This window comes from Cylas formicarius, unplaced genomic scaffold, assembly GCF_029955315.1.
Source record: "Cylas formicarius isolate icCylForm1 unplaced genomic scaffold, icCylForm1.1 PGA_scaffold_10__41_contigs__length_53128322, whole genome shotgun sequence".
Taxonomy (NCBI): Eukaryota; Metazoa; Arthropoda; class Insecta; order Coleoptera; family Brentidae; genus Cylas; species Cylas formicarius.
Window position 1 is genome coordinate 26,435,274 of NW_026844214.1, and position 23,918 is coordinate 26,459,191.

The 23,918-nt window shown below is 34.1% G+C and overlaps 1 protein-coding gene across 3 annotated transcripts in view; it reads right to left on the reverse strand.

Moving 5' to 3' along the window:
• LOC132707988 (uncharacterized) overlaps window positions 1-23,918 on the reverse strand; it is a 511,366-nt gene that overhangs the window by 284,114 nt on the left and 203,334 nt on the right. Inside the window, exon 3 of one of the 3 annotated variants that reach the window (XM_060680046.1) lies at window positions 9,363-9,511. The exons of the other annotated variants lie outside the window; for them this stretch is intronic. The gene's annotated coding sequence lies outside the window, so the exon portion shown is untranslated. The remainder of the gene's footprint in view (window positions 1-9,362; window positions 9,512-23,918) is intronic. 3 annotated transcript variants of the gene reach the window in all.

Sequence of the window (23,918 nt, forward strand, 5' to 3'; positions counted from 1 at the left end):
CATCCAAGTTTTGGGCTGTCCAAAGTTTTAGTAGTTTCCCGTGTAGTTTCCTTTGTAGTTTGTGCTAGTAGGAGGTAAAAAAGAGTATTTTACAATCTAATTGCAACTGCCGGGTCTTGTATGCCTCGTAAACCAAAAGATAAGCGCCATCTACCGGCGCAATAAATTGGTCACCCCGTATAGATAACTTCGGCGGGCTGTATAATTGTGTCATTTACCCGCAAAGTTAACCAGGATCGGGAAAATTTGCATTCCCAGTCCCGGAGTCGTGTTTCCTCAACCCCGCGCCACCCTCTCGTTAAATTATAACAAAAATATTCCAATTTAATCCAATTACGGTACTTTATCAAGTCTTATCCGAGCTGTAAAATTATATCCCTAGCTCTGTGTGCGCGAAAACACGGGAAGAATAATACGGACGGCGACGTGCCAGAATTTTAATATTCTAATTTCATATAGACATTAATTCTGTATAAAGCTTGGGATCACAAAACCACCTTTCGACTACTTAGTGCCGTCCATAAATTACTCCGACACACTCGCACAACTCAGCACCGGTTTTTATCTGGGTCTCCCTCCTCTTTGGATGTTAAAATTTGTGAAAGAATTTATCAATTCCGAGTGCGCTTTCTGAAAAAGTCCCGACAGAATCGAAACTTAGAGAAAAATATTACCAACATTACTCGTATACACAAAAAAAAGAAATTTTCATTTTATAGAAAAAAAGCTTAGCCAGAAAAAAATGTAAGCATCCACAAGCAATATCATATATAAATACCAAGGATTTTTTTATCCAATTAAGAATTTTATTCTTCTACTATTTATAAATATTCTGGATTCCTCCTGCGTCGGTTGCTGATGAATCGAACGAGGAAGATTTGTAAATAGTATTACAGTAGCCTATGAAAGTTGCTCTGGCTCAAACCAAACTAAAACTAAAGTATTCCCAAATAGATCTATATAAAAAGCCTAAAAGTATTGCCTAATAGATAGAGCAATATAACATCTATAGTTGAGAGTATTCCCTAATAAATATAGCTATGCAACAATTTACACGTGCAAGTATTATCTAATAGCACCACTATTCTTATTTAAACGGTAATAGAATTAGTCATATTCTTATTCCCAAATAAAGGTATTACCTAAATATTTAATTAAAAATATTCCTAATTCCTACTTCTGCGTCGGTTGTTGATAGATCGAATTTGCTTAATAACCGAAGTACGAGGAATCCAGAACTGTGGCGTTTAGGATGTTTTCACCTTGCTAGGCATTTATTTTCTTATGTTACTAAATAGATTAGACGCCAAGTGGTTAGGCCACCCGTTCCATATGTATTTCTGTTGTTCACCGAGCGCTGCCGATTACTCATAATTATCACAGTTCTGCGGGCAGACAAGACGAGAGACATGCGTCTAAGCCGAAAAACACGTTATTTTTGAGCTCTGTTTCTTTTGTAATTGTAAAGTAAAAATAAATAAGTGTGAACAATATACAGTCGAGCTCGACAGAGCCGCAAAATAAACTCAACAGTGACAGTAACGCGTGAAGCAACACAGGGATGCGTACTATCACCTATGTTGTTCAATATGTACTGTGAACATATAATTAAGAATTCATTTGCAAATCAAACTGCAGAAATACTTTTATATGAATATTTGCTACGCTGCTGATACCATTAATATTGTTAACTGTTTGAAAGAACTATAGCTGCTTATGAATTAGGCAACACAAGTCAGTATCAAATATAGCTTAAATTTCAACTTAAATGAACGCAGTATAGAAAAATTTAATAAGTTACTTAAATGGGCACACAAGTTACTGATGACTCACTCACACTCTCCCACCCACTCTGCTATGTCTTTTCTGTTCTACTTTATGGCATGGAATTCTGCAACTTTACAGAATCAACAAGAAAAAAAAAGATTACAACAAGAAATATTATAAGGAAAAATTTTAGGAAAACGGGGACCTGGCAGAAGAATTTCTTGGTCAAAGTATTTTAGTACTTGGTTCTCTTTAACAACAACACTTTTGGAGCTGCAACGAACAAAATTGTTATAGTCAGATTGATTACCAATATCCGGACCGGATAGGTGCTGGAAGAGGCTGTGGAAGTTACTTTGAAAAATTTTTGGATATTCGCTTGTTTCATATAAATTCCCCTGAAATTCCTAATCTTCAAACATACCTCAGTGATTTAGAACTCGTTAAATTCTCTTTCAAAAGATGTTCCTCCTATGCTGGCAACGGTAACGTTAACGATTAAAAATGACAGCAGTTTTCTATAAAAAGGCTATTGAATTGTGGTAAATTTTTAATTTTTCCTGTTGTTTGTCCTGGGATTCAATATTCTCTAATAATTTTGAACATTGAACAAACCTGTAGGAAGATTTTAGAAATATTTTTTGTAGTGTTACAGTAAAGGTTTGAGTTAGTTTTTAGGTTCTAAAATAAAGTGTGTAAAGATTTTTGGGGTCTATAAATTACTTTAAGAATTTAATTATATGTGGGATAGGCTCAAGTTTTCGAAATGCTACTAAAATTCTAGTATTATTGAAAATATTTGACATTGGATTCGATTAATATCTCCTTCGGTTACAATTATTTGATTTTTATAAATATTCAATATTCTTTCTGTTACGGGAATGCTAAAAATTGGATTTTCGTGAGACGTATGTACCGTTTCTAAATCGCTAGTATCTAGTAATGGCGGTTGATTTTGTGAATTTTGAGCGGGTCGCAGAATAATGTCTGACAAAATATTTATGTTCTTTTTGGAATTGTTGCCTAGAATTGATTCTAATTCGTCCGGATTTAATTCAGGTAATTCTTCTCTATAGTTTCGTTCGCGTCACCGAGTTCATTAGTCGTAGATAAAGTTTCCAAGGTGTTAAGGTCAATGTTTTCGCTAGTATCTATGGGGTTTCGCGAAAGTGCTTCCGCGGCTTGGTTTTTCTTTCCTTTTTGATATTTTAAAATACAACCAAACTCTTCGAGTATGAGGTGCCAGTGAATTAAGCGACTATTTGATTCTTTTAAACTTGAAAGCCAGATTAAGGATTTATGGTCCGTGAGGACAGAGAACTTTTGTTCAAACAAATATGGGCTAAAGTATTTACAACCAAATACAATTGCTACCTCGATGGTCGAATACTTTTTTTCCGCGGGGTTTAACGTTCTGGATGCATAAATAATATAATATTGCTCCTATAGCATAATTTGATGCATCAGTTGTTAATTCGATAGGGTTGGCAAAATCGGGGTACGCAAGTACTGGTTCTGATAGTATATTTTGACAATGTTGGAAACAGTCCACAAATTCTTTAGAGTGTATTACTTTTTGGTTTTTCTTTAGGCATTGAGTTAATGGTTTAGTGATATTCGCGAAATTTTGTATAAATTTACAATAATATCCGAGCAAGCCTAAAAATTGTTTAATTTATTTTTGTGTACGAGGAATCGCGAATTTTTGAATAGCCTCGATCTTTTGGTTTGATGCCTTCTGGCGTTACTACGTGCCCTAAAAATTGGATTTCTTTTCTTAGGAGCTCGCAGTTGTCGAGTTGAATTTTTAAGTTTGCATCGCGTAATTTCGAAAATACAAGGCGCAATTTTTGAATGTGTTCCTGCAAGCCTGTACAATAATATTAATAATAATTATGTCGTCCATATAGACCATACAAATGTTATTCTGAAGATCTTTAAGGACCTCGTCCATAACGCGTTGAAAAGTACTCGGCGCATTTTTCAATCCAAATGGTATTCGTAAATATTCATAATGTCCGTTTTCCACGGAAAACGCTCTTTTTTCTATCGAATTTTGTGCCACCTTTCACCTGGTGAAAACCGCTCGCTAGGTCTAAAGCCGAAAAGTATTGTTATCGTCCTAACTTATCTAGTATATCAGAAATGTTTGGAATGGGGTATCGAGCGTTGATTGTTTTAAGATTTAATTTACGATAATCTATTACTACCCGCCACTTTTGTACGTTTGAGGCGTCGATTTTTTTTGGAACGATCCAAACGGGAGAGCTCCAAGGACTCGTTGAAGGGCGGATTATACCTTTTCCAAACATTTCATTTATTTGTTTCCTTACTTCCTCTTTATGGACATACGGGTAACGATATGACTTTGTGTGTACCGGAAGTTTTTATCTCGTGTCGAATTTTGGATGCAAATGTTAGCGCGTCGCCTGGTTTATAAAAAATGTCTTTAAATTCATCGCATATTTTAATGATTGATTGCGGCTCTTCTGGTAATTTGGTTATATCGATTTTTGAGGGAGAATTTTGAAAATATTTATTTTTATCATTTTTTTTTATGGTTTCGAAAGAATATATTTCGAATGCTTCCTGTATAAACGATTTTACGGGAATTGGTTGCAACAAGGCCGTGTTAATGGTTTTATCGGTTGGTTTTGTATTTCAACGGGTGCGAATCCGTTTCTCGCATGGGATAGCGTTCTAGGAATAAACAAGTTATTTACTTCAGTAGGAGGTACTAAAATATGAAAATGTGAAAATATGAAAATGAAAATGAAAATTTTGCGGGTTCGCGGAACTTAAAAGGAATTTGAATTGTTTTATTCGAAAGGTATTTTGTTATTTAAGTCAATATTTAAATCCATTTTCATCAAATCAGTTAATCCAATAACGCCATCGAAAAAGCCGTTAAAATCGAAAAGCATAAAATCGATTTCGTAATCGATACGAAATTCTGTAAGTAAAGCTATAGTAGCTTCAAATTGAGTGTTTTGGCTGCCGACGGCTGTTTTTATAGTAATTTGTGCATTATAAATACAATTCGAAAAGTACTGTTCAGCAATAATAGGTTTTAATATTGATCTATTACTACCAGTGTCTATTAATAATTTTATATTTGCAGTGTTAATTTGCAAGTAAGGAGGGGGGTTATACGAAGATACGTTTATTTCAATTAAGTTCTTCTTGGCTGGTTTCACAAAAATTTTAGGATACATTACATTATTACATTAGGATTTTCATTGCTTTGATTTTCTAATTGACTGTTACGTTCCAATTTCGACCTTAGGTCATATTTCCAGTAAAGTAAAGAATTACCTGTACATTTGGGTTTTATTAGTTAAATCCTGCTTCTCGTGCTAATTCCATTCTAGTGTGTTTGGTACTTTCCTTTAAATTAATCTTACTTTATGTTTTGATTGCTTTTTTCTTTCTCATTGGGAAGATAAATCAGTCGTTACTTACAGATACTGCTTTTCCTAATGATTTTACCTTGCGAATGTTATCCTTTTCTTCTGTGTTCGGATGTATAAATATGTAATGGTATAGCGGCAGGATATCGAAAAGATTCTTTTCATGTTATTATTGTTTTGCTGTTGTTCGAGCTGTAATGAAATACAGAATAGCAGAATAGTAGAATCAGCAATGGTTCTTGAAGCTTCACTGGCAGTTAAAATCAAAATTGCTTAGTTGGTCGTGGTGCCTTATCTTATGTTTTGGGTTTGCTTTTTCTTTCCTTTCGGCACTACAACCTCCCGTAAGGGGGTATTTAGCCCGACAACGGTTAGTTTTTTTTTCTCTTTCCTCCATTTTCTTCAGAGCATGCCGCAATTCGGTATCTTTTTGATTTATTTATGTTACTTACGTATTTTAGATTGAAGTCAATTAATTTCTCTTCGTTAAGCCAGCAAACATCGGACCGGTTTCTCGATTAATCGGATGTAGGCTCCGCAATCCTAACGTCCAAGACGAGTGGAGAATCACAACCCGTGTAACGGTAATCTATTTCTGTTTTATTTCACTATATCACTATAATTTTCGGGTTTTGTAAATAATTACTGTCTGATCTATTTTTATTAAGAACATATCTATAATAGTCTTTCTTAACTAGGGTTCTTCCCTGAGGGTTTTATATCGCGAGACAGATCAGTAGGAATTCGTACGACCCGTCGCGGACTCTTATGGACATTCGAGTATTTTTTTCTGGGAGTCGTCTCGCCCGAGTTATTAAGATGACCCTGTTACTGGCCGCTTACATCAGCAGAGCAGACTACCAACCAGGTTTGATCGTCGCGCGACTCACATCGTCGTTGAGATTTGCTTTTTTTTTTACTTTGTTTATTTATTTATTTATTTTTATTATTAGTACTGAGGTTAAATAACGATATTTTTTTCTCTTCGGTCTGCGTAGCAAAGGTGATCCCTATCCGCAGCTATTAGTTCAAACAGGCGAAAGCTTTCAAACAATTCAATTAAACATTAACTCAAAATTTAAGTACTGAATATTTTAACACCGCTTTGGCCATTTCGATACCGCAAACTATAGTTTGGCCCAGTTGAATCATTAATCGATATAGCGGACCGAATAAATATATGAAAAAATCCTAATAGACAACGCGAAATTAATTATTTTACAAAATTAGACGCTGTGAACTTGTACACAATAGTTATGTACAATTTGTACGTAATAAGGATAGGACACCGTGAGATCTACAATGTCAGCATTTCGCCACGATGGTACTATGAAGAGACCGTGAGATTCACATTGTCAGCTTTTCAGATACGAACCTATAAAGTCTTAGTTTTAAGTAATATGAAGGATTCTTGTTGAATATAAAGTTTTTTAAAAAGTCATCTCGTCTTCGCTTGAACATAATTGGCGCATTGTGACCTCGGAATGCGGAAAACGAAAAAGCAGAGACAATTCGTGTGTGTACGTGGCATCATGTGGAAGAGTGACACTTACCGAAATAGGCTAGCCTGAGAAGTGGTTTCAACCGCTACAGCGCAATCCGAACCTAGAGAAGACTCTCGTAGGCAGTGTGCAACAAAGGATTTTTTCCTTTCGCCCCTTTAAGATCCTCTGTTAAGGCTTTTAATAGGGATAATTTTAGGCAAGACGTATCGGACGTCAAGTAGTTAGGGAAACAAAAATATTTTTTTTCATCAATCAATTTTTGATGTTAAATTATGAATCAGAAACAAGCTAGTGACGCAGCATCTGAAATTGTGAAATTTTGAAAAATCTAACCTTTAGTGAAAAATATCAGAGGAAATGACAGACCAAGTAAATTAGAATTCATTTAAATCAAAATTGCAAAACATTCAACCTTACGAAGGTGATAGCAATACCTTAAATAAGTTTATCAACAGATGCTTAATTAATGGTTACGCTTCCCTTGCATATTCGGAATTAAATATATATCTTCAGGAAAAACTATTAGGCAGAGCCGCAGTTCTAGTAGGTAATCCCACAGAAATTGGTGATTGGAAAGCATTGAAAGATGCATTGACTCAATGTTTTTCCGATCGCCGGGATATGAATTGTTTAATCCAAGAATTAGTTAGAGCTAGGCCCAATAAAAACGAGCACTTGTTAAATTTTGGAAGTAGACTTCAAAAGCATATATTAAACATTATGATCAAAACGCCCCAAACACATTTACCGTAGGGTGCACAGACGTCTTAAAAAACAATATGCATTTAAAAACACCGCAAAGTCTCGAAGACGCCATGGCATATGTAAATGAATTCGAAAATTTTGAAAGATTGTATGGGACTCTGAACGAGCCTTATAAATCTCAAAAACCGAAATTCCAAAATTTAAACAGTGCACCGACAAATCATCATCTTCAAAATTATGTTCACAGACCGTTTAGCAATAATGCGTTTGTACTACCCAATCTCGCTCAATTTCCAAATCCGCAATTTAGTAACCCCGCACAATTTGGTAACTTAACGCGATTCGGTCACCAACCCTTTAATCAAAATTGCTTTAGGCCCCCACGAACAATGTTTCCAACTGGTTAAGTTGACGTAAGGCCCAGATAACTACCCCCGCCAAATACTTTACCAACAGTCAAGTTTTCGGTAAACCAAAAAATGTATTTAAGCCCGGACAAACACACCCACTCGATTTGCCCAAACCTGAATCTAGTCGACAACGTCTAAGACACCTTCCATAAGATGAGACCAATATCGAAACCAAAACGACTATTTGCGATCGAACCCAAACACGCTAAATAACTTTGTCTTTGAAGAATTATATTCAAATGACTTTATTCGAATACTTAGAACTGTTGTCGGAGCGCGAGCATTGAAGATGCCAAGTGAGATTTTGGCGAAACGTCTGCAGGATTCCAGTCGGAGTTCAACAAGCGAACGGATGATATCCCGGAATATAGTGTCATCATATATATATATATATATATATATATATATATATATATATATATATATATATATATATATATATATATATATATATATATATATATATATATATATATATATATATATATATATATATATATATATATATATATATATATATATATATATATATATATATATATATATATATATATATATATATATATATATATATATATATATATATATATATATATATATATATATATATATATATATATATATATATATATATATATATATATATACATCTCAATATAATTAGAGCGTCTTGGACAGGTAACATGCTTTGAGCGTCACCTTCGTATGTCCTTCCCAAAGCCCGCCATATAGCGTCAATACACTTGATAAACATTAGGGCGTCACTGGTATACGTTTTTCCATATACTTATTCGCTTTTAAAGCATCACCAGCGTTGCCGCATTTGTTCTTGCAATAAGTGCCTAAATTTTTTAGATAATCTCGACGTTCAACTTGTAACGTATCTGTATGAGCTCCAGTTAAAAAATCCCTCCCTCCCCCCGCACACAAGTATTTATAAACTATTTTGTAATTGCACTAATTGATTTTTTTAATTTATGTATTATTTTATGATAACTACCATATTTTTGTTCCTTATTAGTTTAATGTGAATGCTAATAGAAAAAAAATTATACTCGAAGAAGAATTTTGGTGTACACATAAGGATTTTTAAATATATTTTTCAATATCTTGAAGTTATACGTATGGGTAGCATTTTTTCTGTCATTAGCGCTTGGTCTATTCTGGTTATTATATTTATTCTTGTGATTTCACACATAACACACACATACATTAACTATTGAAACTAGTACTGTTCCACAAAAATATTATTTATTAAAAAAAAAATAAAGCTAGAGACTAATAACTTTCCTTTTTTCCTTTTGACGCCAAAGCTGTTTTGAGGCAAAAGAACCTTTACAGTTTGTGCAGGGTAATATTTTTTGGCTAGATTGTTGTTTTCTAACAGGCTTCTGAATCACGCTACTATTTAGAAAGTTGCCCTTTCTTCTTACGAAATTCAACAATTTTCTTCTTTCAGGATCTCTAGCTGACAAAGAGATAATTTTCTGCACGCTATTTTCAATACTATGTGCCCCTACATACATGTTGAGCAAAATTTAATAGGTAGCTTTCAGAATACATACAAAAGTCCTTTTTTTGTGTTTCCTTTCCTTCTTTCCCCATTTTGCTTAAACTCTCCCAAATTTTGTGATGGATTGGATTCAGTGATTTCATTTAAGCTTTGTCGAAAACCAATGGAAGTTACTGCTTCTTCTTAATCGGTATTCGGTATCTACAAAAGAAAATAATTATTATGGATCTAACTGAATTAATTAGCTACTTTTCAAACGGGAAAAATAAAAATTTTAGCGGTGTTAAAATTTTAGCCAAACTTTGGTTCTGTTATGTGCAGTAAAAGGTTTAAATTGAATTAATTTGCTAATTGTTAAATTGGTTAATTTGTTTAATGCTAAAAAAAAACTTAATTGAATTTTTAGATGGTGAATGTACGTTTTAAGTATTACAGCAGGTAAATGACCAAAATGTTAAGAAATAAAACAAAAAAACATGCGTCTACTTGTTAGTGAAGTCGAGATTCTGGAAAAACTTTGTCTTTTATTGATATTTTAAAATTGTTTTAATTTTTATTAATTTAAAATTCCGAATATTTCGATTATAGTAGCACTTTCCATATATGATTGGTTACGATCTGAAAGTATAAAAAAAAGATTTTTATTTATTTATTACAGCAGTTGGGAATATACGTTCTTTGCGTGTAGATCAGTTTTGTTACCTGTCCAAGACGCTCTAATTATATTGAGATGTATATATATATATATATATATATATATATATATATATATATATATATATATATATATATATATATATATATATATATATATATATATATATATATATATATACATGTGTGTTGTAAAGTCTTCCGGGTTTTACTCCGCGTCTGGTCTGGCTGGCTCCAAGTGGAAGTAGTTCTGTGCTGACAACGTTTCGGCAAGATCTCACTTGCCATTTTCAAGTCGGGTCGTTCTGCTTCTCGTCTTAACTCGACTTGAACTTCACTTGACTTGAAAATGGCAAGTGAGATCTTGCCGAAACGTTGTCAGCAGAGGACTACCTCCACTTGGAGCCAGCCAGACCAGACGCGGAATAAAACCCGGAAGAATTTACAACACACACACACACACACACACACATATATATATATATATATATATATATATATATATATATATATATATATATATATATATATCCCGAGTGGGTTGCTGGTCCCATACCGGGCGCTTCCCCAGGTGGTGGATAGGTGGAATTGCTTCCCAGATATGGGTGGTACCGGCGAAATAAAATAGTCGGGGCGAGCCAAAAACCAGCAAACACTGCAGCGTCTGACCGGAGCGGTCGGCTGCAGATGGGTAGGCAGAGCTCAATGCCGTAGAGAAGGCAATCTGCCTAGAGAGAGACACTCAAACAAACTAAACACAAAATTGAATCATGGAAGATAAAACGAAATGGTTATTACCCCAGGTGGGTACCGGCAGAGCCGGGGAATCCCAGTCCTCTTCGGAGGGCTGTCCCACGGATTCTGGGGAGGACAACAATTTTCCATCACCATTGAGAGGCGCAGAAGAGAAAATTGCAGAGAAGAATACTACCGCCAATACGGAAAGACGCGATACTAGCGAATACCTTGACCCCTTCGAAAGACGGAGTTCTTTAGCTAGGACGCCCCCGGGTATAAGAGCTAAGTCAAGTCCGGAACTGAGAATTAATCCTGATGTTTCACAGTCTGTGCCCCTTTCGCAAGACGCAAAGCGAAAGCGCACTGAGACTCCACCCAAACCTTTACAACAAGCAACAGCTAAAGAAGTTTGTGCGACAATGATTCTAAAAGCCATACAGGCATTAGGTCTTCAAGCAAACTTTCTGGTTAGAACATCACGAGAAAGTTCAAACACGAAAAAAGAAATTAGGGAGGCAGCAATAAAAATTCAAAGGTTAATCGAATAATTGCTTGGACAAGAAGTACAGGAAACGCTGGAGAGCCTTAGGGACAACAAGATAATGGATGCGTCTCCAAGAACAAATAGCACAGAAATAGGCACTCAAACAGAAGAAATTGTATTGCAAGCTGACGGAACACAAACTGGAAATCAGGCCAAAACTGAATTAACAAATATGGATGTCCAGAGTATCATTAAAAGTGACTTGGATAACAATGCGCTAAATAATTTAATTGGCAGAGAATGGGAGCACGATGCGTTTACACATACAGTTGTAAAAAACGATACCCTGCATAATGTAATCAATAAAACGGATCTCATAGTTTTTATGGACCCAAAGGAGGCAGACAACTCTGCTCTAATTCGAAGATTAACCGAACGGGTGATTCACATTAAGGACTTGGTTGAAAGAAGTAAACCAGAGCCAGAGAACGTTATTTACGGGGAAACCAGCAGCAAATTACTAGATGGTGAAAGTGAGACTGAAGACGGGCAAGATCTGAAAAGGTTCACATTTTTGGTGGGCACTGATTTACAGAAAGAAGAAGAGGAGGCATCTCAGGAGCTATATAGGGCAATTGAAAAGGTTAAAGACATAGCTATTAAGAAAGGAAGAACCAAATTGGCTTGTACTTTCCAGAAAAGTTGGGACCATGAAAGATGCCGAAAGATTGTGGAATGTGCACTAAAAAACAGCGCGGTTACCGTAGAACTAATCTTCTCAGCTGATACAAGCAGACAAAGGCAATATGCAGGAAAAAATTCGCGACCACAGTCAAAAATTCCATCTGAGGCTGTCGTGGTAGAAAAAGGGGACAGATCCTATTCGGAACTGCTTACAGCTGTGAAGATGGAAGTGAATAAACGACAACTAAGCAACCTAGTTAGCGGAGTAAGAAAGTCTAAAGATGGTAACCTAATATTGGCAATAGAAAGGCAATATGGCACAGCAGCACACATGGCTGAGGCTCTTAAAGGCGTCAATGGTGATGCACTGATAGAAACCATAACCGAAAGGGAATCAAGAGCTATACTGCATATAAAAAACCTCGATGCAATCACTACCACGGACGAAATTGTAAACGAAATTAAAACATTTATGACAAGAAATAATCTTACGGGAGAGGTTAGAGTTAGCTCTCTTAGACCGTCTTTCAGAGAAACACAAGCTGCGACAGTTTTTGTCTCCAAAGAAATTGCACATAAACTTACGGAGGAGGGGAGAATCAGAATCGGACTGGCGAGTTGTCCAATAAGAAAAAGAGTCAATATCACCTCGTGCTTCCAATGTTGGAACGTAGGACATATAGCTAAAGAATGCCCTGGGCCGAACAGATCTAAGCTGTGCATTAACTGTGGAGAAGAAAACCATCAACGAAAGGACTGTGTGAAGAGCTTGCATTGTGTAATATGCCAGGTTTCCGGTCATAAACCGCTCAGCATGAGGTGCCCAGTCTATAGGAGGGCTGTATTACAAAGCGTGTAGTATCCAATCTTGAAAAATGGTAAAAATTCTCCAAGTAAACTTAGGTAGACAATACGCTGCACATGACATGTTACGGCAAACTATAGGAATGAGGAAAATAGACGTGGCCGTGTTAAGCGAGCCAAATAAAAAAATTGCTACGTGAAACAAATGGCAGACAGATGATAAATTAGACTCGGCGATACAAGTGATAAATAACTTTGGACATTCCCAATACAGCGGCAAAGGCTTCGGCTTTGTCTGGATAAACTACTTGGACATAGTTATATATAGTTGTTATATATCCCCAAATGAGGGCGAAGAAACTTATCTTCGTTTCCTACACCACTTGAAACTAAGTATCCGTAACCAAAGGAATCAATGTCTTATATGTGGAGACTTTAATGCCAAGTCGGTGATGTGGGGCTCACCCATAAACGACCACAAAGGGGATATCCTCTCGGAATGGTGCTCTGAACTGGACCTGGTCGTGTTAAACAGAGGCACCATGCCAACATTCAAAAGGGGCACCAGCGAATCCTTTATTGATGTCTCATTCGCAACGAGTAGACTAGACCAGAATCCTAGGTTGGGAGGTATCGGACGAAGAAAATCTGTCTGACCATAACTTTATTTTCCTGGACATAAAAGAAGATAGTGTAAACGAGACGAACTCATCTGAACAAAAACCGAAACAACTAGGATGGAGTGTAGATCACACAAAAATTGAGGAATTCCTAATAACTCTGGAGAAAAGATTATTATCTGTAAAAAGTACCAAAGATATGACACCAAAAGCATGGTCCGAAATTATCATCGGCGCATGCAACAGAATTTTTATGAGAAAAAAAAGACTGGGAGCTAACAAGAAACCTGTTTACTGGTGGACATCACAGATAGCCAAACTTAGAAAGGAATATCTGCTTAAAAAGCGTACCATGACTCGAAAAAACAAATTGTCACATATTACTGACGAAGAAAAAAATTCGGCAATAGCACAGTATCGAGAAACCCGCGCAAGCCTGAAAAAAGCTATCCGGGAAGCCAAAAAACAGGCGTGGAAGAGAGTAGTGGATGATGTGGAAAATGACACCTGGGGCATGGGTTATAAAATAGCTACCAAAGCATTATGCTTAAGACCATCTCTCCAGATCACAGAAGAATGTATGTTACAGGAGGCTCGGAAATTATTTCCTTCTCGACCAAAAGTAACCTGGGACCTGATAGACTTAGGGCGGGAAGGGCGCCTGGCCCGGACTGGATTCCACCAGAAATTATTAAAAATGTTATCAGGAAATTCCCTGTGCAATCTCTTAACCTTATGAACCGCCAGCTCTATAGAGGAGAATTCCCAAAAATTTGGAAAAAGGCAAGGTTAATTCTTATAGAAAAGCTTCAGAAACAAATGGAAGTTAAATCGTATCGCCCGATTTGTTTGGTGGACGGTATGAGGAAGGTCCTGGAACACTTGCTATAGGAAAGGTTAAATACAGAAATAACGAGAAAAGGGGGACTGGCCAAGCTGCAGTTCGGATTTACCAAAGGTAAATCAACAGTCGACGCTGTGAATGTCGTGCTACAGGAAGCAAAAAATACAAAGGCTTTCGCTTGGAAAAATAGAAAATTATGCCTCCTTGTCACGATCGATGTAAGAAATGCATTTAACTCTGCGCCGTGGCCTGGAATTGTGGACACTCTTAAATACCAAAATGTAGCGCCTTACCTGATACGCAAAATAACAAGCTACTTTAAGAATCGGGAGCTGATGGTGGGCAATAGCCATACCATGGAGGTGACCTGCGGGGTCCCACAAGGATCTGTACTGGGGCCGACTCTTTGGAACATTTATTACGACCGAGTACTCAGACTCGAAATGCCACAACACGTGAAAATAGTTGGGTACGCAGACGACCTCGCTATAGTAGCAACTAATAAAAGTCAGGAAACGCTGGTGACACTGGCTAATATCGCCATTCACCGTGTAATGGAATGTTTAAAGAAGATGAATTTAGAACTTGCGCCTGAAAAGACAGAAGCAGTGCTAATGATTGATAGCAAAACTGTGAAAAAAATCACAATTGAGATCATGGATACTCATATTGCCACAAAATCCGACACTAAATACCTAGGCGTGCATATTGATCAAGGAACTACAATGAAACGGCACATCGTCAATGCATGTCAAAAAGCAGAAGCCTCGGCTACTGCCTTAAGTAGATTAATGCCAAGACTACAAGGACCAACATCTACGAAGAGAAGATTATTGAGTTCAGTGGCTCATTCCATCCTACTTTATGCGGCACCTTCTTGGGCTAATGTTCTAAAATACAGGAAGTACACAAATATGATGCTAAAGATCCAAAGGAAAATGGCTATTCGAATATGTAGTGCTTTCAGAACGGTCTCAACTAGTGCGGTGCTGGTATTGGCAAACATAATCCCAATAGATCTGCAGGTGAAAGAAAGGGAGAAAACGTACGGGAAAGATAGGGCCTTCAAGATAACCGCGAGAGCAACATCTCTTGAACATTGGCAAAGACGGTGGTCGGAGTCGACCAGCAGTGGTCAATGGACCCAAAGACTAATCCCTAATATAATACCTTGGTGTAACAGAAAACATGAAACTCTTAACTACTATCTCACCCAGCACCACGCACGCACCAACCTGCATGTACTGCGGTGATACAGAAGACAGCGCTGAACACACATTCTTTGTTTGTCCGAGGTGGTGTGAAGAGCGGAGAAAAGTCGAGAAACAAAGTGGCGACCCTTTGACACCACACAATGTCGTGCAGAGAATGCTAGATTGAGAGGAAGTCTGGAATAGCGTCTCCGAAATGGCCAAAAGAATTCTCTTACAAAAGGAGATAGAGGAACATCAAAGAAAAAGGTGAACTGGTCCAAGCAGCATGATGAAGTAATACCTAAGGGTGGTTCCGTCATGTTGTTTCTTTGATTAAACGGGGAGGGGTTTTTAGTCGGTAAGAATCCGACATACCCCACATCACATCAGTGGAAGTCTTATGCAAGATTTTCCCCTCCCTGGCTAATATATATATATATATATATATATATATATATATATATATATATATATATATATATATATATATATATATATATATATATATATATATATATATATATATATATATATATATATATATATATATATATATATATATATATATATATATATATATATATATATATAGGCACTGTTGCCACATAGCTTTGTTAAAATTTGGCGCGCAAAGATGAAATGCGTATCCTATTTGAAACGAAATACAAAACGATACGAAGAACACTTCTTAAAATTGTCTAAGAGAATAGATTCTAAATAATATATTAAAAATATATATTTTTTGTGTAATTGAATATTCTTTTCTGTATATTTGGTTATGAAGGTTATGAAGACTGATAGGGATACTGTAATTCAATCTTTCTCAAAAAGTACATCTTTATATTGGTAGTTATGCACAATGATTTGCACGTAATAAAGATAGAACACCGTGAGATCTGCGATATCAGCATTTTGCCACGATGGTACTATGAAGAGACCGTGAGATTTACATTGTCAGCTTTTCGGATGCGAACCTATAAAGTCTTAGTTTTAAGTAATACGAAAGGATTCTTGTTGTACCTGCTGCTGCAGAAACTCTTAATTTTCGATTGTATTTTTGAAAAATTGTATTTTTGAAAATAAAGTTTTTAAAAAGTCATCTCGTCCTTGCTTGAACATAATTTGGTAATGCTTTCGTAGTATGTTATAGTTCTATCTAATTCTTTTTCCGTCAGATTTGTAGCGCGATACATCCATAATATACAAATATTTTTCCTACGAAAACGAAAAGCACCGAGAGCTCCAGGAAGGCGATAAAGAAGGAAGAGCAAACCAAATACTGATAGAGATTTAAAAAAAAATATTTGTTTCATTGATGAATGTTCACACTCAACTTAACAACAATGTTCAAAACTGTCTTTATTGGAGCAAAGATTGGAACCTAATATCCTCAAATTATTGGATCATTTTTTATAGACTATAACCTCACTGGAGAAACCTATTTGGACTTTTTACAAAACCAAATTGAACCCTGTACTACAGAAGTTGTTTACGAAGTTTAGGCGATCTGGTACCAGTTGGTTGGTTGTCCCGCCCACAATTCCCTTATTTTTAGGGAGTATATGGGAAATATTTTTAAAGGGAATATTATTGGCCCAAGGTGAAAAATCCTTTGACCGCATAGGTCACCTGACCTCGTGCCGAACGACTGTTTTCTGTGGGTTTACTTGAATAGTGTTATCTATAAAAATATCAAATCTGACAATATTAGCCAGTGACAAAACGCTAGCACACGCTAACAAACACTTAGAATATGACAGGATTTCACAATATCAACTAAGCAATATTAGAATTGAATTTTGTGAACGCTTAGGATATCGTTTAACTGTTAATAGAGGATTGTTTGAACATTTACTTAAAAAATAATGTTTATTTTAAATAATCTTCCTTTTTAGCAATGTTTTTTTTAAACATTATTTTTAATAAAATGTTAGATGGTCAAATTTATACTCGTTTCTTGAAGATTTGTTGTTGTTTAAGCAGTCCTTTAAATTAAATTCATTATTTGCTGGTCATATTTAATAAATGAAGATTGACATCAGAAAGTTATATTACAACTTGAAATATACAAGGGAGCCAATATTTGGGCACGCAAATAAAAATTTAAAGGAGATTTTCTATATTTCGTTCGGCAATGCATCATCCGCTATATTATTCCTAGTGTCTATGATATTACTAATCAAACGATAAGTCTATTTTCCCTCTTTTTTTAAACACTTCAAAAAAAAATATTTTGAACACGGAAAAAATAGGATATTTTCCACATAAACATGAATGAGGAATTATTTTTTTTTTAACAAAAATATATACACGTATTAAGAGTGGAAATTGAGAAAAAGACAAATTTAAATTTAAGAAATCGGAATTATTTAATAAATTATGTAGAACAACCAAAAATTAAATTTTAGACCAGGTGTTTGTAACCTCTCATCTAAAAAATACTTATCAAAATGACGTCGTGAAGTATCACATTATTATTAAATCGCCGTTATACTAATATTTATTTCTGTAGTCACAGTTGTCGCACAATATAATTGAACAACAAGTTCCAAACCTCGCAATAGTGGGTTTTTGAAAAGCAAAGAAATTTTTAAATAACAGTAAATTCTTTTTTTTTCACATTTTTCAATACAACAAATGACATTTATATTTGAAGTAACAAAAAAATCATGTTGCAATAATATATCTGTCAAATTATAATAATACAATATGTGTCAAATGAAATTATATAAAAAAAAATGAATAAATTTGAAATATAGAGATGTTCTATAAATAAGGGATGGCTACATTTGGACATATAAAACAAATGAATAGCGTTTCCGGTTTTATTAAAATTATTTTGTATGTTTTCCTATTTTTGTATTCTATCGGTAAATCCATGTCAGAAATGTTTTTTAATTTTTTGAACGGGGCTAACATTCCTATTTTCAAAAGTTCAATTCTTTTTTTCGGATAAATGCGACTTTACGAATTTCAACGTCTAATTCCGGTAAAAGCGAAGGTTTTCTTACATTTATTACATGGTTTTGTATAAAAAGTAGTTTATCTTTCAATATTTTGGTTAAAATATATTTCTTCTTATTTAGATTGACTGGAATAAATGACATATTATAATTTTTGAGCAACATTTTCTGGTAAATTATTAGATCTATCGAAAAAAGATCAACATGTGCTAATTAATTTTTTCCGTAGAATACAAAAATAGAAAAATATATATAAAAATTGAAAGCAAAAAAATTGACGTCATTTCCGGTTTTTCCGAAGAACATTTTCGACTTGAATTTACACGTAGGATACAAAAATAGAAAAACATAGAGTAATTTAATAAAAAAAAAAAGAATTTCCTATTATTTAAAATTCTTTTTGCTTCTTTGTGTTGCTGACAAAAAGATACAGACTCTTGGTCTAAAATTTCGAGATACAAAGAGTCACAATTTTATTTTTAGATATTTTTTATTCTTCTGTATAAATTGCCCACGTCTTCACGAGAAATCCTGTACATTTTTATTTACGTGCTCAAATATTGGGTCCCTTGTGTATTTCAAGTTGTAATATAACTTTTTGAAGTCAACCTTCAGTTATTAAATATGACCAGCAAATAATGAATTTAATTTAAAGGACTGCTTAAGCAACAAGAAATCTTCAAGAAACGAGTATCAATATGACCATCTAACATTTTATTAAAAATAATTTAAAAAAAAAACATTGCTAAAATGGAAGATTATTTAAAATAAACATTATTTTTTAAGTAAATGTTCAAACAACCTCTATTAACAGTTAAACAGTATCCTAAGCGATTACAAAATTCAATTATAATATTGCTTAGGTGATATTGTGAAATCCTGTTATATTCTAAGTGTTCGTTAGCGTTTGTTAGCGTTTTGCCACTGGTTAATGTTGCCAGATTGGACATTTTTATAGATAACACTATTCAAGTGAACCCACAGAAAGCAGTCATTCGGCGCGAGGTCAGGTGACCTATGCGGTCAAAGGATTTTTCAACTTGGGGCAACAATATATTCCGTTAAAAGTATTTTCCAAATACTCCCTAACCATAATGGAATTGTGAGCGGGACAACCAACCAACTGGCACCAGATCTCTTGATCTTCTCAAACAACTTCTGTAGTATAGGGTTCAATTTGATTTTGTGGTAAAAACAAACAGATTTTTAACGTGAGGTTATAGTCTATAAAAAATGATCTAATAATTTGAGGATATTAGGTTCCAATCATTGCTCCAATAAAGACAGTTTTGAACATTGTTTTTAAGTTGAGTGTGAACATTCATCAATGAAACAAATATTTTTTTAAAAATCTCTATCAGTATTTGGTTTTTCCGTCATTTGAAAACATTGTTGCCTTCCTGGAGCTCTCGGTGCTTTTCGCTTAAATTTTGACGTTTGTCAATTATGAGGGTCATGTCAGTGAATGAATTCGAGTTTATTTGCAAAAATGCTCCCACAATCTAAGGGACGTAGCAAAAGTATAGTATGCAACACATTTGATAAACTTTAATTATAACTAATTATAATTAATTTATAAATTTTAGAAATTATTTATAAATCTTAACACCGAATTTTCGACAATCAACAGGAATACACTCTAAGAATTACTATATCGGGTGATACATTGCCGAAAGGAAATCCCATGTAAGTTTTTAGGTGAACCATTTTATAGCACACTTGAAATATAGCTTTTTGAAGGGGCCAGTATGATTAACTCATGTGTAGAGTTTGAAGAAATGTTAATAAGCCAATCTTCAGTTACTGAATTAAATATGATGGTAAAATTAAACAATTTTAAAATGACAACACGAAAATGCATGACAGTTACAATATTTATATTTGTAATTGTTATACTTTATTTAACGTGATTTAATTATAGCTAACATGCGTTATTCAATTGAAGAAGAAGTAGAAGATAATTTAGTGGGATTATGTATGAAACAGGATTATGTAGTATTAGAGCATGGTCTGAAATGTTTTCACTTTATTTTCCTGATAAAACTATATCTTCGATTTCAACAATTAAACGTATTATTACCCAATTCGAGCCCAAAGGAACAGTAATAAGTGACTTCAAATGTTAGAGCAGAAGAAAGGAACAATAGATATTTGAACACTTTACTGCGTGTGGTGGAATACAAAATGATTAGGACGAGGATTCTTGGACAAGTTGTAAATAAATATGAAATCAGTACAGTACTGTGATCTGTGATATATATATATATATATATATATATATATATATATATATATATATATATATATATATATATATATATATATATATATATATATATATATATATATATATATATATATATATATATATATATATATATATATATAACTTCTGTAGGATAGGGTTCAATTTGATTTTGTAGTAAAAACAAATAGGTTTTTAACGTGAGGTTATAGTCTATAAAAAATGATCTAATAATTTGAGGATATTAGGTTCCAATCATTGCTCCAATAAAGACAGTTTTGAACATTGTTGTTAAGTTGAGTGTGAACATTCATCAATGAAACAAATATTTTTTTAAAAATATGAAATCAGTACAGTCTGCGATATATATATATATATATATATATATATATATATATATATATATATATATATATATATATATATATATATATATATATATATATATATATATATATATATATATATATATATATATATATATATATATATATATATATATATATATATATATATGATGACACTATATTCCGAGATATCATCCGTTCGCTCGTTGAACTCCGACTGGAATCCTGCAGACGTTTCGCCAAAATCTCACTTGGCATCTTCAATGCTCGCGCTCCGAAAACACTTCGAACACTCACAGTGTTTTCGGAACGCGAGCATTGAAGATGCCAAGTGTGATTTTGGCGAAACGTCTGCAGGATTCCAGTCGGATGCAGGATTCCAGTTCAACGAGCGAACGGATATCCCGGAATGTAGTGTCATCACATTTTTCCATCCGTGAATCAATACAATAATACAATATATGTAATAGATATTGCACAGAGACGTTATCGCAGATCGTTAGAAGGAAGTCTTCTAAAAATGTGTTTAAAATTTGATCAAGTAGTCATTACTGCCGGGCTATGGAAGACCATATTTACAAAGAACATATTTTTGAATAAAAATATATAACCACAATTTCTGTGCACACAAAATTAGAATAAGTAGTTTCTATAAAAGTTGAAATGGTTGTTAAAATCACATATATTTCAGAGTGATGTAAGAAACGCGTTGATCAATTGATAAACTTAATTTCATGGAGTCCTTTATCCAATTCTTTTCGATTTGTTTTTTATATTTTCTATTTCCCCAGTTGTCCAGTTGTTGCAATGAAAAACTTTTGGAAAATGGGAAAGAAATTAAAGTTAAATGTTCATAGTGATGTATGTCAAAAGTGTACTTACCAAACCTAACCAGAACTACTCAATGCGGTTTACTTTTTTAATAGTAGGCGTTGAAACGTTACTTACAAATTGCGTGCTTATATTTGTTCGTCTTAAAATAATAGATGTTTTTAGAGTTTCCTAACAATATTTTTGTCTTTTGATAAGATCTCTGTTCCTTTTTATCTGCTATAATTAATTAGTTGATTTGAAATAAAAATTTTGACACTTTGCAGTTACTATTTGCTGTGTTGATGAAACCGGAAAGCCAACCATCCCCCTACAAACATAACAGAAAATGATGTTTTTTTTTAATAAATGAGATGGAACAATAAAATATTAAGGCAGTATTACTATTAGAAAAACGCTCTTCCTGTATATATTTTTTTAAAGAGTGAAAGGGATTGAATTAGACTACCCCTATCATTCTTGTTAACTAAATTTAAGAGAAAAACATACATAGTGACATGGAAAAACATAAATTTCAGTAGACAGGTTTATTAGAAACTTTTCCGTATTTTGCTACTTTGCAAAATATTAAATGTATAGCCGTTGCATGTAAAAAAATAATAATAATAAACATGAAAATAATTTATTTGGATGCAGTCAAACAGTTGCATTTTTTACCAACATTTTGCTAAGTAATCGCATTATAAAACTAATTTCATAAACGAAGCAATAATAAGAGACGCCTTAAAAGTTGCAGCAGCCCATTAGATTTAATAATTAATTAATTATTTAATAATAAGTAATATTTTTTTTACCTCGTTAAGACTATTGATAGGGGTGGTCTAATTCAATCTCCTCCGCTCGTTTAAAAAAAATAAAAAATATACAGCAAGTGTTTTTTCTTTATAACAGTAATACTTCAGTAATATTTTGTTGTTCTATCTATTCCTATTTTTGAGAAAAAAATTAAAAACATAATTTTTCCGCTATATCGTTAGCGCGATATCTTCCTAGTGGCTGACCAACGTCAACAAATATTAAAGTTCCCTTTATTTTAAGTGAGGAATCACCCCGCCAGTTTTTCGAATTTATTTTGAAACAAGCTGTATAAAAACTGATTCTATTAGTTGTTATCTGCACCTTCTAGATGACTGCCCTTCCAAGGCCTATCATTGAATATTATTATTATTTATATTACATTTATTATTATTTAATTATTAATTTTAATTCCCAAAATGATTAAAAAAAAACCATTCTGCATCGCGGATTGTATTTTGACGAGTACGCCAATGCGTGTTCTTGCATTATCGCTATTCTCACGTGTGTTTCGAACGCCCGTATCATTTTTATGCGATTGAAAGCAAATTATATTACAAATTTTGATGGCGCCCGAATAAATAGCGGGTTTACCTTGTATTTCCCAGCATAAATGTAATCGATTTCCACTTGGGCGTCGGATTTCCTAAATGCCACAACGTTTCGATTTTCATTTCCGATTTACGTAATTTTGTGTTTGATTTAAAATTGCAAAAACGGAGCTACGATTTTGGATGCGTGGAATTAATATCGGTTGAGCTATCGTGGAACAATGAACTACTTAATAGATATTCCAAATGAATTGCAAAAATGACACCAGATTTTTTTCTAACAACTCTTGTTTTTGAGATACCGTTTAACGGATATCAGTTTGAAATTGCAACAAAAAAATAAAACACACATATCAGATTGAAACAAAAATTCTGTATAAATACAATTAAAACAAAAACAAAACATAGAAATTAAGCCAACTATTTAATATCGTGTACTGCCTCTGCGAGCCCTTATTACTGACTCCGTAAGCCTCGGGAGTCCGTCAAATAAATGTACTTCTGTGGGATTTTTTTAAATACTCGAAAAATGACATTTTGAAGTTTGTCTATGGATCTAAATGGTCTTTTATGTTGCTGAATCTGGTCCCACACATGCTCAACCGGATTTAAGTAAGGGCTTTATGGTGGCCAGTTCATGACATTCGGTACCTGCGATGCGTCCTAGCGTTATTGTGCTTAAAAATGAAATTCTCCCCTAATACTGAAAAGCGACTACGTGAGGTTTAATAATCTCCCTTATGTATCCCATCAGCGGTTAACCTGTCCTCGTTTACAGTCACCAACTATGTGGCGTCCGTTATAAGATATGCCTTCCCAGTACAATGCCGTTGTCTTAGAGTTGTAAGACATAAA